This window comes from Abramis brama (assembly GCF_963993115.1).
Source record: "Abramis brama genome assembly, chromosome: 7".
NCBI lineage: Eukaryota > Metazoa > Chordata > Actinopteri > Cypriniformes > Leuciscidae > Abramis > Abramis brama.
In genome coordinates, this window is record NC_139969.1 from 44,275,202 (window position 1) to 44,287,913 (window position 12,712).

General features: G+C 42.7%; 1 long non-coding RNA gene across 1 annotated transcript; it reads right to left on the minus strand.

Annotated features, from left to right (window-relative positions):
• Nucleotides 1-2,381: 2,381 nt before the first annotated feature.
• On the minus strand, nucleotides 2,382-11,139 carry LOC311087372. The gene is made up of 4 exons (XR_014607239.1): nucleotides 10,671-11,139; nucleotides 9,073-9,199; nucleotides 7,023-8,740; nucleotides 2,382-2,577 (listed from the first exon to the last, which is right to left on the minus strand). It is a non-coding gene; the product is annotated as an uncharacterized lncRNA (long non-coding RNA).
• Nucleotides 11,140-12,712: the final 1,573 nt, after the last annotated feature.

Genomic DNA, 12,712 nt, shown 5'->3' on the forward strand with positions numbered 1-12,712 from the left:
TCCCTAATAATAATAATAATAATAATACAATAATACTAGCCTACTAATAATTTAATATATAAATTAGAAATGCTAAATCTTCTTGATATTGATAGCTGATGCTTGTTTTGACAATATCTCTGGATACATGATATCGTCCATAGGCGCAACCCGGCACAAGGATTTATCGCGCTGATTCATGCATATTTCACACGTATAGTATGAGCAGTCAAGTCGCAGCTCGACGTTCGGACCGTACAGTGTGAGCACATAAATCCTGAGCTTTGGCTTTAAATCGCATGCGATCTACTCGTTCAGTGTGAGTAGGTTCCTTGCTGAAATCGCACAGACATCGCACAGTGTATGCCCGCCTTAAAGTCCAACTGAAATCAAAATTACCCCAATTTAAAACATTTACGGTATCAACGTTATTTGTCATTTCGCTAAAGCTTTGGCTAGCTATAAACAATCTTCTAACTACTGAACTAGTTATCGGATGTGCCTTGTCAGTTTAGCGTAAGTCGGATGAGAAAATGCGGAAGAGTGAAGTATTAACAGTGGGAGAGGCGGAATAAGGTGTAAGGGTGGATTTCCAGCAGTGGTTCAGGCTGCAAGACTGCCTAATGACTGAAGAAATGTTATTAGCAAGATGGTAGAAAACTGTACATTTCTTGTCTATTCCATCCACTGCCACTTACACCAACGACGGAAATAAGTGCAGTTACAATAGCTTAATATGTGGGAGAGCGTTGCTATAGAGAGTGACGATATTGTATTGCATTTACCAAGGAAGCCAAGCTTTATGGACTCCTCGAGTTCAAGAAATCGTAAATCTGTCCATGATTACTAGAGTAGCACTTCAAAGTCTATACCAAATCAAAACTAGTTAGCACATTAGTTGTAACTGAAAAGGTTTAATGACAAAATATGGTTATGGTTACACTTAAAATAGTTACAAAATATAACTTATACCGGTTCTTTACGGTTATCCGGACCACACCTATTTCTGAATTCAAAAACCACACCTATTTCTGGATAAATTATTTACGTGTGGTCACGTGTGGTCCGGATAACCGTATAGTACCCTTATACCATTAATCTTACCCAGCATATATGAAAAATGTTACCAGAGAGAGACAGTTGGATACCAAACATTTATAAAACTGAATGATACTTGTTAATATTTTATTAACAGTGGGAGAGGCGGAATAAGGCTTATACTGTAGCGGAGCGAGAGCTCTTTCCATGTGGAGTCTTTGCATTAAAGTCATACGAGCAAGTGGATTCTCTCTTCTGGAAATGGACCTTCTCAGTTCAACTCAGCTGTTATTGGTCAAATAATCACAGACAGAAACACATACAGGAGAACTGAGAGCTCTTTAATTATATTAATGATAGAAGAAAGAGAATACAGGACAGTCTCTGACTCGATATGAAACACTTCTATAAAGACACAACAATATTGCAAATAACTCTCTTCTGATTTCCATGCAAGCTCTGGTTAATATTTGTATATAAACTTAGTACTCTTCTAATATATTCTGTGCACTTTAAATCAAGTCTTTTTAGGGATAGTTCACCTGAAACTGTCCACTGACTTCTACTGTATGGACAAAGAAATCTCTATTTTAACAATCTGAAACGCAAGTGTCAAGCGCAAAGCGAAAGTATCTTTGTGGGCGGATCCACATGGAAAGAGCTCTCGCACGTCGATAATTTGGGTAAATGTGTAAGCTAGATGTATGCTTTTATAATAAACTATCTATCTATCTATCTATCTATCTATCTATCTATCTATCTATCTATCTAACCCTATCTAAATAATGTATGATTTGCAAAAATGAAAACTGCTGCTTCTGTGTAGATGAGAGAATTAAAGTGTATGCGCGTTGAGCACACGCTACATTGATTATGGCCAAGCATGCGCCCTTAAAATAGCATATGAATAACATGCGCACCGCGCCACTGACTTTAAACTAATGTTTTTCGGCCAGTGGCGGAATTGTTTTCTAAACCTGTAAAATAGCACCAGGGATTGTTTGCGCCGGAACACGCCTCCTCTTTGCGCTGAACCGCCCCTGGGAGCGCAAGTGTATTTCTTAGTTAACCGACGTGCTTGTGGAGGGAAAAGTCAGCTGTGCGCGGGTGCAAAATAGGAATGATACATGCGTCGGTGTACAAAGTCAATTGCGCTGGGTGCAAGATAGTGTTTTTATGGTGTGTCCTTTTACCTTTACACCTTTTACCTATTTATTTATTATTCTCAGGTAGGTAAGGAAAGTTGAATCTGGACAAAACTATAAGCATTCAAAAAGTACTTACAATGAGTTCAGCAGACTTCCCTGTGGTCAGTTCTTGCTTAAGGTTCTTAAATAATTTCTCAGGTAGACAATATCTTGCCAATAATATAATATAAGTTTTATTAAAGTTAACAAAAGTTATATCAAAGTTACAGTTAGGTTACAATAATAGGTTTCAATTAAGGTACAATCAGCTGGTTTCAGGCGTCGAGGGACACTGCGCTATTCAGTCTCCAACAATTCAGTCTCCCTCTCAGACTTTTATACGCAGGCTTTGAAATGCAGGTTCCAGACTCTCCTCTGACGTCATTGTCACGGGGTGACAAATAAGCCCGGGACTATCCCTGTTAGAGAAATGTCCCCGCTGAGATTTGGGAAGCGAAACACCGTCCCAAAGCCTGGGTGAGTGCCTGTCGCTATGGTAACCTAGTGGCGGATTGACAGCAGGTGTGGGTAATTTGCGCTGAGCGTTTGAATGGGGCCACACTAGCTCATGAGAGTATAAAAAGTCAGAGGAAGAGAAAGTGAGCGTGGTTCTTCCCCGCGGGGGTTGTGAGAGAGAGGGGGCAGCACGTGAGCGGCCGTGGCCGCGGTCGCGGCGGGAGGCCGCGGGAGAGAGAGGCACGAGCAGAGGGGGACACGACGAGAATGAGAGGTGAGACGCGCAGCACGTGAGCGGCCGTGGCCGCGGTCGCGGCGGGAGGCCGCGGGAGAGAGAGGACGAGAGAGACAGATGAGAGAGACAGATGAGAGAGCCAGAGAAAACTTCGGCTGGATTGCGGGCGGAAGCCTTGGTACACTGAGTCTGTTGAATTGCAGTTTTATTGTGGAAATGAGCATGAGTGAAACCTTACAGTGTGTGGTGGAAATGTGAGTGTGGGAATTATTTCTGCTGTTCACTCGCAATCACAGCTGTCCATTCCTCCCTCTGTCTGAGTCCAGTGAAGAGCCTGCTAATGCTGTGAGTTACACGTGTCCATTCCTCTCTCTGCCTGAGTCCAGTGAAGAACTTGCTAATGCTGTGAGTTACACGTATCCATTTCTCTCTCTGCCTGAGTCCAGTGAAGACCCTGCTAACGCTTGAAGACCCTGCTAACGCTGTGAGTTACATGTATCCATTCCTCTCTCTGCCTGAGTCCAGTGAAGAACCTGCTAACGCTGTGAGTTACACGTATCCATTTCTCTCTCTGTCTGAGTCCAGTGAAGAACCTGCTAACGCTGTGAGTTACATGTATTCATTCCTCTCTCTGCCTGAGTCCAGTGAAGACCCTGCTAACGCTGTGAGTTACACGTATCTATTCCTCTCTCTGCCTGAGTCCAGTGAAGACTCTGCTAACGCTGTGAGTTACATGTATCCATTCTCTGCTTGAGTCCAGTGAAGAATCTGCTAACGCTGTGAGTTACATGTATCTTCCACTCTCTGCCGGAGGCTAGTGAAGAACCGGCTAATGCCGGAAGGGCCTGCTAATGCTGGAAGAGCCCGTTAATGCTGGAAGAGCCTGAGGCTAGTGAAGAGCCGGCTAATGCCGGAAGGGCCTGCTAATGCTGGAAGAGCCTGCTGATGCTGGAAGAGCCCGTTAATGCTGGAAGAGCCTGAGGCTAGTGAAGAACCGGCTAATGCCGGAAGGGCCTGCTAATGCTGGAAGAGCCTGCTGATGCTGGAAGAGCCCGTTAATGCTGGAAGAGCCTGAGGCTAGTGAAGAGCCGGCTAATGCCGGAAGGGCCTGCTGATGCTGGAAGAGCCTGCTGATGCTGGAAGAGCCTGTTAATGCTGGAAGAGCCTGAGGCTAGTGAAGAGCCGGCTAACGCTGGAAGGGCCTGCTGATACTGGAAGAGCCTGCTGATGCTAGAGCCGGCTAATGCCGGAAGGGCCTGCTGATGCTGGAAGAGCCTGCTGATGCTGGAAGAGCCTGCTGATGCTGGAAGAGCCTGCTGATGCTGGAAGAGCCTGCTGATGCTGGAAGAGCCTGCTGATGCTGGAAGAGCCTGTTAATGCTGGAAGAGCCTGAGGCTAGTGAAGAGCCGGCTGATGCTGGAAGAGCCGGCTAACGCTGGAAGGGCCTGCTAATGCTGGAAGAGCCTGCTGATGCTGGAAGAGCCTGTTAATGCTGGAAGAGCCTGAGGCTAGTGAAGAGCCGGCTGATGCTGGAAGAGCCTGCTGATGCTGGAAGAACCTGCTCCCGAAGAAAAGAGGATGTGGAAGGGACTTTATATTGTTTTTATTATTTAATAAAGAATATTTATTTTTAATTCTGTGTCTGCCTCCTTTGTGTCCACGGTCAGCTCCTCAGGGGCGGCACGCGGGCGGAGGGGTGGGCGGCCCGCTGGCGCTCCACCCCGACCTGTGACAAGTGGCGTAGCCGGCAGGATGCCGCCCTGAGTTGAGCAACCGTGGGCCGAAGGTATGGCGACCAGTTTTTTTTCCTTTTTTTTGTTGTTGTTTATTTTTGTTTTGTTTCTTTTTTGTTTTTCTCTTCCCTTTTCTTCGGCGTCCCGCTCCAGGGACTGGAGCGGATTGGTGGGGGGGTATGTCACGGGGTGACAAATAAGCCCGGGACTATCCCTGTTAGAGAAATGTCCCCGCTGAGATTTGGGAAGCGAAACACCGTCCCAAAGCCTGGGTGAGTGCCTGTCGCTATGGTAACCTAGTGGCGGATTGACAGCAGGTGTGGGTAATTTGCGCTGAGCGTTTGAATGGGGCCACACTAGCTCATGAGAGTATAAAAAGTCAGAGGAAGAGAAAGTGAGCGTGGTTCTTCCCCGCGGGGGTTGTGAGAGAGAGGGGGCAGCACGTGAGCGGCCGTGGCCGCGGTCGCGGCGGGAGGCCGCGGGAGAGAGAGGCACGAGCAGAGGGGGACACGACGAGAATGAGAGGTGAGACGCGCAGCACGTGAGCGGCCGTGGCCGCGGTCGCGGCGGGAGGCCGCGGGAGAGAGAGGACGAGAGAGACAGATGAGAGAGACAGATGAGAGAGACAGATGAGAGAGCCAGAGAAAACTTCGGCTGGATTGCGGGCGGAAGCCTTGGTACACTGAGTCTGTTGAATTGCAGTTTTATTGTGGAAATGAGCACGAGTGAAACCTTACAGTGTGTGGTGGAAATGTGAGTGTGGGAATTATTTCTGCTGTTCACTCGCAATCACAGCTGTCCATTCCTCCCTCTGTCTGAGTCCAGTGAAGAGCCTGCTAATGCTGTGAGTTACACGTGTCCATTCCTCTCTCTGCCTGAGTCCAGTGAAGAACTTGCTAATGCTGTGAGTTACACGTATCCATTTCTCTCTCTGCCTGAGTCCAGTGAAGACCCTGCTAACGCTTGAAGACCCTGCTAACGCTGTGAGTTACATGTATCCATTCCTCTCTCTGCCTGAGTCCAGTGAAGAACCTGCTAACGCTGTGAGTTACACGTATCCATTTCTCTCTCTGTCTGAGTCCAGTGAAGAACCTGCTAACGCTGTGAGTTACATGTATTCATTCCTCTCTCTGACTGAGTCCAGTGAAGACCCTGCTAACGCTGTGAGTTACACGTATCTATTCCTCTCTCTGCCTGAGTCCAGTGAAGACTCTGCTAACGCTGTGAGTTACATGTATCCATTCTCTGCTTGAGTCCAGTGAAGAATCTGCTAACGCTGTGAGTTACATGTATCTTCCACTCTCTGCCGGAGGCTAGTGAAGAACCGGCTAATGCCGGAAGGGCCTGCTAATGCTGGAAGAGCCCGTTAATGCTGGAAGAGCCTGAGGCTAGTGAAGAGCCGGCTAATGCCGGAAGGGCCTGCTAATGCTGGAAGAGCCTGCTGATGCTGGAAGAGCCCGTTAATGCTGGAAGAGCCTGAGGCTAGTGAAGAACCGGCTAATGCCGGAAGGGCCTGCTAATGCTGGAAGAGCCTGCTGATGCTGGAAGAGCCCGTTAATGCTGGAAGAGCCTGAGGCTAGTGAAGAGCCGGCTAATGCCGGAAGGGCCTGCTGATGCTGGAAGAGCCTGCTGATGCTGGAAGAGCCTGTTAATGCTGGAAGAGCCTGAGGCTAGTGAAGAGCCGGCTAACGCTGGAAGGGCCTGCTGATACTGGAAGAGCCTGCTGATGCTAGAGCCGGCTAATGCCGGAAGGGCCTGCTGATGCTGGAAGAGCCTGCTGATGCTGGAAGAGCCTGCTGATGCTGGAAGAGCCTGCTGATGCTGGAAGAGCCTGCTGATGCTGGAAGAGCCTGTTAATGCTGGAAGAGCCTGAGGCTAGTGAAGAGCCGGCTGATGCTGGAAGAGCCGGCTAACGCTGGAAGGGCCTGCTAATGCTGGAAGAGCCTGAGGCTAGTGAAGAGCCGGCTGATGCTGGAAGAGCCGGCTAACGCTGGAAGGGCCTGCTGATGCTGGAAGAGCCTGCTGATGCTGGAAGAGCCTGTTAATGCTGGAAGAGCCTGAGGCTAGTGAAGAGCCGGCTGATGCTGGAAGAGCCGGCTAACGCTGGAAGGGCCTGCTAATGCTGGAAGAGCCTGCTGATGCTGGAAGAGCCTGTTAATGCTGGAAGAGCCTGAGGCTAGTGAAGAGCCGGCTGATGCTGGAAGAGCCTGCTGATGCTGGAAGAACCTGCTCCCGAAGAAAAGAGGATGTGGAAGGGACTTTATATTGTTTTTATTATTTAATAAAGAATATTTATTTTTAATTCTGTGTCTGCCTCCTTTGTGTCCACGGTCAGCTCCTCAGGGGCGGCACGCGGGCGGAGGGGTGGGCGGCCCGCTGGCGCTCCACCCCGACCTGTGACATCATCAAATGGAGTCCTGCCAACTCCTTCGACACGGCCCTCAGTTGCTTACGGCGCATCTCTTCACGGCGCCTCCGTCTTCTCTTTCTCTGCTTTCTCCTCCTAAGCATCTTTAACACATACCTTAACTAGTACATTTTCCATTTATCATAAAAACTATTTCTAATACATAAGTGCTCTCTACTCTAAATCAGTCAACACATACATTTCATGCAAGTAAGTAGTTTTCATCTCCATTAACAATAGGGCCCTATGACATTAAACTACTTGATGTTGTTGATCTGTCAGTCTATCGGGGGAATTAATGAGAATAAACCGTGCTTTATACAACCCTCCTCTCCATCGTATGATAAAGTCCTGCTGATACAGAACGCCAGCAGAAGCATCAACGGCACATCAATACATCTTTAATAAAACTCTGTTTACCGTATGTGTTTAATGGAGCGCAAACAGAACAATTGAGATTTGAGTTTTATGAGTCAAGAGTTGTCTCTAATAAACCTAAATGTCACAGAAAGGAAGGGTGTGTGCAGTGAGAAGAATGACATTGACTTCATTTATTGAGTGCAGATGTTTAAACTGAACTGCAGGCGGTCTGTGAATGAGACGCAGGCTTTTGCATTGAAACACAGCAGACAAACGCTGCACTACTGTCTCGAGAGTGTTCGTCCCGGCTGTGTGTCGAACTCTGATGTGTGTCAGTTCTACAACAGCAGAGAACAGACTTCATTAACCCTCCAACATCAGTTCTACAACAGCAGTGAACAGACTTCATTAACCCTCCAACATCAGTTCTACAACAGCAGAGAACAGACTTCATTAACCCTCCAACATCAGTTCTACAACAGCAGTGAACAGACTTCATTAACCCTCCAACATCAGGCCTCAAGAACATGTACAATACACAGTCAGCCAGTGGGTTCAGATACAGGAGATAATCAGACCAACCCCAAATTATATAAAACAGTGTATCGCTGTAACTGATGTGACCAGATGTATATATAAAACTCAGGATTGCAAAGGGGAGAATGAGAAAAGTGTAAGTCAGAAGCACCAGGAACAAACTGCCCAAAATTTTCTTGCGCTTTAGGGAAGTAAGTGATATTGCGCGTGAAAGACCGCGACAAGTGCCAACAAAACACAGAATGATTATCGGGTAGGGGATTAAACAGGCGATCGATCGGGACAGAACTATAACATCCAAAAGAGAGTTAAAGTCTGCAAAGGGTATGACTGTAAAGGGTATGACTGCAAAGATCAGAGGAAAAAACCAGATGATCACAGAAACGACACAGCAGACTTTTAGTGAATGATGAGATCTGTACCAGATAGGATGAGAAACCATAAGATATCGTTCAAAAGCAACACACGCCATAAAATACACACCAACAACCAAACTATACCAATATGCATCATACACAGCCCATGACCTTGTGATTGTGAATGTTAATCTACAAATGATCTGAATGAGATCTGAAAGAATCAAATGAATAACAAACACTGGAGTGGAGCGATTAGATTTGATAAGAGCACACAACGCAAACAGAGTTAAGATCATGATTGGAATCTCAATGGCTGAAATGATCCTGAAAATTAATGGGTTTGCAGACACAAGTTTACTGAGAAATCCCCATTTCTGATCTACTCCACTTGATCCGTTGCTGCTGGCGTTTTGTTCTGCCATTGTTTCATGAAATCTTGACAGGCGACACTAAATAACAAACCAGTCATTAGTTTAAAAAACATGCATTCGTTTTCTATTTACTACTTTATTAAAAACATTAGGGACAAATATAAGACATAACTTGTTTTCTGTGTGATTGTTGAAATAAAGTTTCCTCAGTTTGCTTGACATGTTCTTTAGAGGAGATGTGTGTAATGTTAGAAAGCTTGAAATACGTGAAATGTAAGATTAAAGTTTGGAAATCCTCCATTTGAACAATATCACAGAAGCAAGAATGCTGTTGTTCTGAATATTCAGTCCAGCACAGCTGCAAGTGTACAATGGTTTATTAAACTAGGAATAAATCTTGAAGAACTTACGTTACTGACAGGATTGTGTGTTTCGTCTGCAGGTCAAAGCAGAAGTTTGTGGAGCAACACACAGACTGACAGATGTTTCACAAGTTTCCACTGCCGTGTTTAAAGAGCTCTTCATTCACTGCACACACTGTAAAAACACACATCTTAAAGCTTGTGGATCTAATGTAGGAAATGCCTGAGATTACAGACAAACTATTTGATCCAACGTGTGCAACTGTAATTACCTTAAAGACACAATTAACTAACAATGGTGGTTTGAGTGAAAAACCAGTCTAACTTTCACAAACGGTTCGGCTCAACTACGACGACTGAAGTAATCTGAAAACGCTTTATATCTGATGCTTTCATTTTTAAAGTTCACTCAGTGTTTTTAACTCTTTCCCCGCAAGTGTTTTTGCACATTTTCACTAAAGCTTCACGGCCCACAGAATATTTTGTTGTATGAATATCTGAGCGTAATATATTAAAAGAAAGTTTTTCTTTTTAACAACACTTGAAACTGGGAAAGTTTAATAAAAATAAAAAAAACATTTTGAGCAAAAAGCTGAGAAAATCATGTTTATATCAGACTTCATCCAGATCATATTCAGAATGATGATCAAACTCAGATGGATTATTTATTGAGTGATGTAATATTCATAGTGTACTCTTCAGTAATACAGGTATAACAGAAATGTTCTACAAAAGTGTATAATATAGCTCTGCCATAGCATTTCACTGATCTTTATTATAATGTATTTTGTTCAAGAGATTATATCTTCTGCTGTACTTTTAATGTGCTCTAGGTATTTATTTTCAATGTACACAACAAGATAGTATATTAAAGTTTCCTTGATTTCAAAGTGTGTATGTCTTTACATTTATATTTAATTACTTTTGCACTTTTAATATATCATTTTGAATACTGATTAAAACAGCTTTATAATAAACTATTAGTGTAATGCTAATATATTTATAATGAGCTGAAATGCTATTGAAATGTTCTTGAAGTACATTAAAATTAAGCCTCAAACATATAACTGTTTAATAAATCTGAAAGTATATTTTAAATGAACTATAAAGAAATACACTTAAATGCACTAAATGTACTTGAAGTGGTTCCATTTTAGCACAATTTAATATATTAAAATATATTGCAAATAACTTAAAATTGATCTTAAGCATATCTTGAAATACACTTAATATACTGTTGTTTCAAAATAATACATTTAATGCACACTTAGTACAGTATAATTTAAATATATTAAGTATGTCCAAAAAAACACAATTTAAATACATTTCCCTTTCACCTGGGAAACAGATGATGAAGTTTATGAGCTGATCACATCATCATCAAATGAATATCAAGAACCTGAAATGGAAACTGGTTCCTACAGGACCTTAAAGAAAACTCTGTGGTGAGATCTGGTATTTATCTCATCTCCTGAAGAACCCCTAGTATTGAAGTAGCTAGGTAGTCTTTTGCTGTCAGGTCAGAATAGGATTAAATCCTCACTAGCTTGTTTAGCCTATACCAGTAAATCTAGGCGTGTCCCTACACCTTCGTGCAACAATAACAATCATTGACAACTATGCCTATTGATCAAACTCATGCTTACCCTCCAGCAGAATCTCTCCTGGATCCTTCGTTGTCCTTGGTCTTGCAAGATATACTATAATGCTCTTTCTATTACTTATAGAACTGTCTTTGTAAGCTGAAGTAAAACTGAACAGTGTTTGTGTTTATGAAATAAAAATGTATTTAAACAAAAGATAAAAATACTGGTTACACAATGATTAATATTTGTTGCAAATCATCAAGAGGTTACAGGTTATAATACTTCAGCTTATCCAATCTCCACAGGGCAGTCCTGTATGAGTGGAGAATTACACAGGCTATTTACCTTAAAGCAGTTCAAGCAATAGATGTAAAAAGTAACTTGTCCTCATCTGAGCTATTCAAGTTAAGATAATACAGCAGAGCAATATAAGCAAAAAGAATTTCAGTTAATAAACTGAACTAGAAGAGAGCTGATTTCTCCCCAGGGATGCACACGACATCAAAATCAAAAATGCAACAACTAACAGTCAAAAGGCAGTCATATTTATACAGAACTGGGTTACATTGTTCCTATGCAGTTTCTTGGGTTTTAGCAGAGGAACTAAAGCATGTGAAATCAACCTTCTATTGCCTCAGTCAAGGTGGCTTCTGGTGTCGACATCGTTTCCCATATATGGGCATTCTTCCGTCCTTTCTGTCTTCTGCGCTTCGGGCCTCTGTGTAAATGTGTGCGTGTGTGTGCTTATCTGGAAGTGTATTTGTAGGTTCATAATATCTTTCAAAAATTCATATGATTCCCTGCAACTTCCAAACCTGCTTTAAACAATCTTAATTTCTTTAATTAACATGTGCTTGTTGGGCTCTCACAATGTCAGATGTTCAGTGATGTTCACATCAGTGATGTTAGCATATTGTTTAGTTTTGATAACTCAAATAAACAACAATCAATAGACAATATAGTGTGTGTGTGTGTGTGTGTGTGTGTGTGTGTGTGTGTGTGTGTGTGTGTGTGTGTGTGTCATTTTGTGTTTTGTGTCCATTTTCTCAGTGTGGACATCCTTTATCCACTTGTTTTCCCTCTATGTGGAAAAGCTGCTGTCCGTAGTCTCTGAAATGGTTTGTTTCTGAAATCTCCTCGTTTCACTTCTCATTGTCCATTTTTTTCCACTTGGAGTGCAAGTCCTTCTAGAAGAAGCAGTCACTAGAGTAGTTCGAGTCTGTGCCTCTTCATCAGTTCCATCCATCCCATGGTGGGTCTCAGGGTTTCTAGGTCTTTTAGGCCTGGAGTTCTGGATCTTGCAGGTCTGGAAATCTCTATTCATGGTAACGCTTTAGATTACAACCCGGAAAGTACTGCGTAATTAAAATGAAAGTACAGTATAACTTTCGGTAATTACAGTGTACCTATAAAGTACTTACGTGTAAGTATAGGGGAACAATATGTAAAGTCTTGGGAATAAAGGTGTAACAACCAGGAAAATACTGCGTAATTAAAACGAAATTACAGTGTAACTTTCAGTAATTACAGTGTACCTATAAAGTACGTATGTGTAAGTATAGGGGAATAATATGTAAAGTTTTGGGAATAAAGGGGTAACAACCAGGACAATAACAAATTATTTAGGCAAATTGACTAAGTATTTTAGAATCTTACTTTTGGGAGCAATTTAGCGAGTACATACACTGCACCTTTTTTGTAATAATAGTGTATAAAAATACATAAAGGCTTTTTTTAAATTACGGGGTACATATCAGTGCATTTATTAAAGTAGGCTAATTTGTTATTATTGCAAAGGTGCACTGATTAAGTTTCAAGGCAAGTTAAACTATTGCAACTTTTTTTTTTAAATGCTGGGAAAATAAACTCTTGTTCCATGTAGTTAAAGGGTAAGTATAACATTGCGGGCTGTAAATTAAAGTGGTGCTTCTTACCCTCTTGTTTCATGTAGTTACAGGGTAAGTACAATAAAAACACATGTACACACATAATCTGATATCACTCAGAAAAAATTTATTTGAAAAACAACTTATTTCAAAACAGATTTACAACATATTACACTTCTTATTCTTTATTATTTTTTTAAAATCAACTTTTCATTT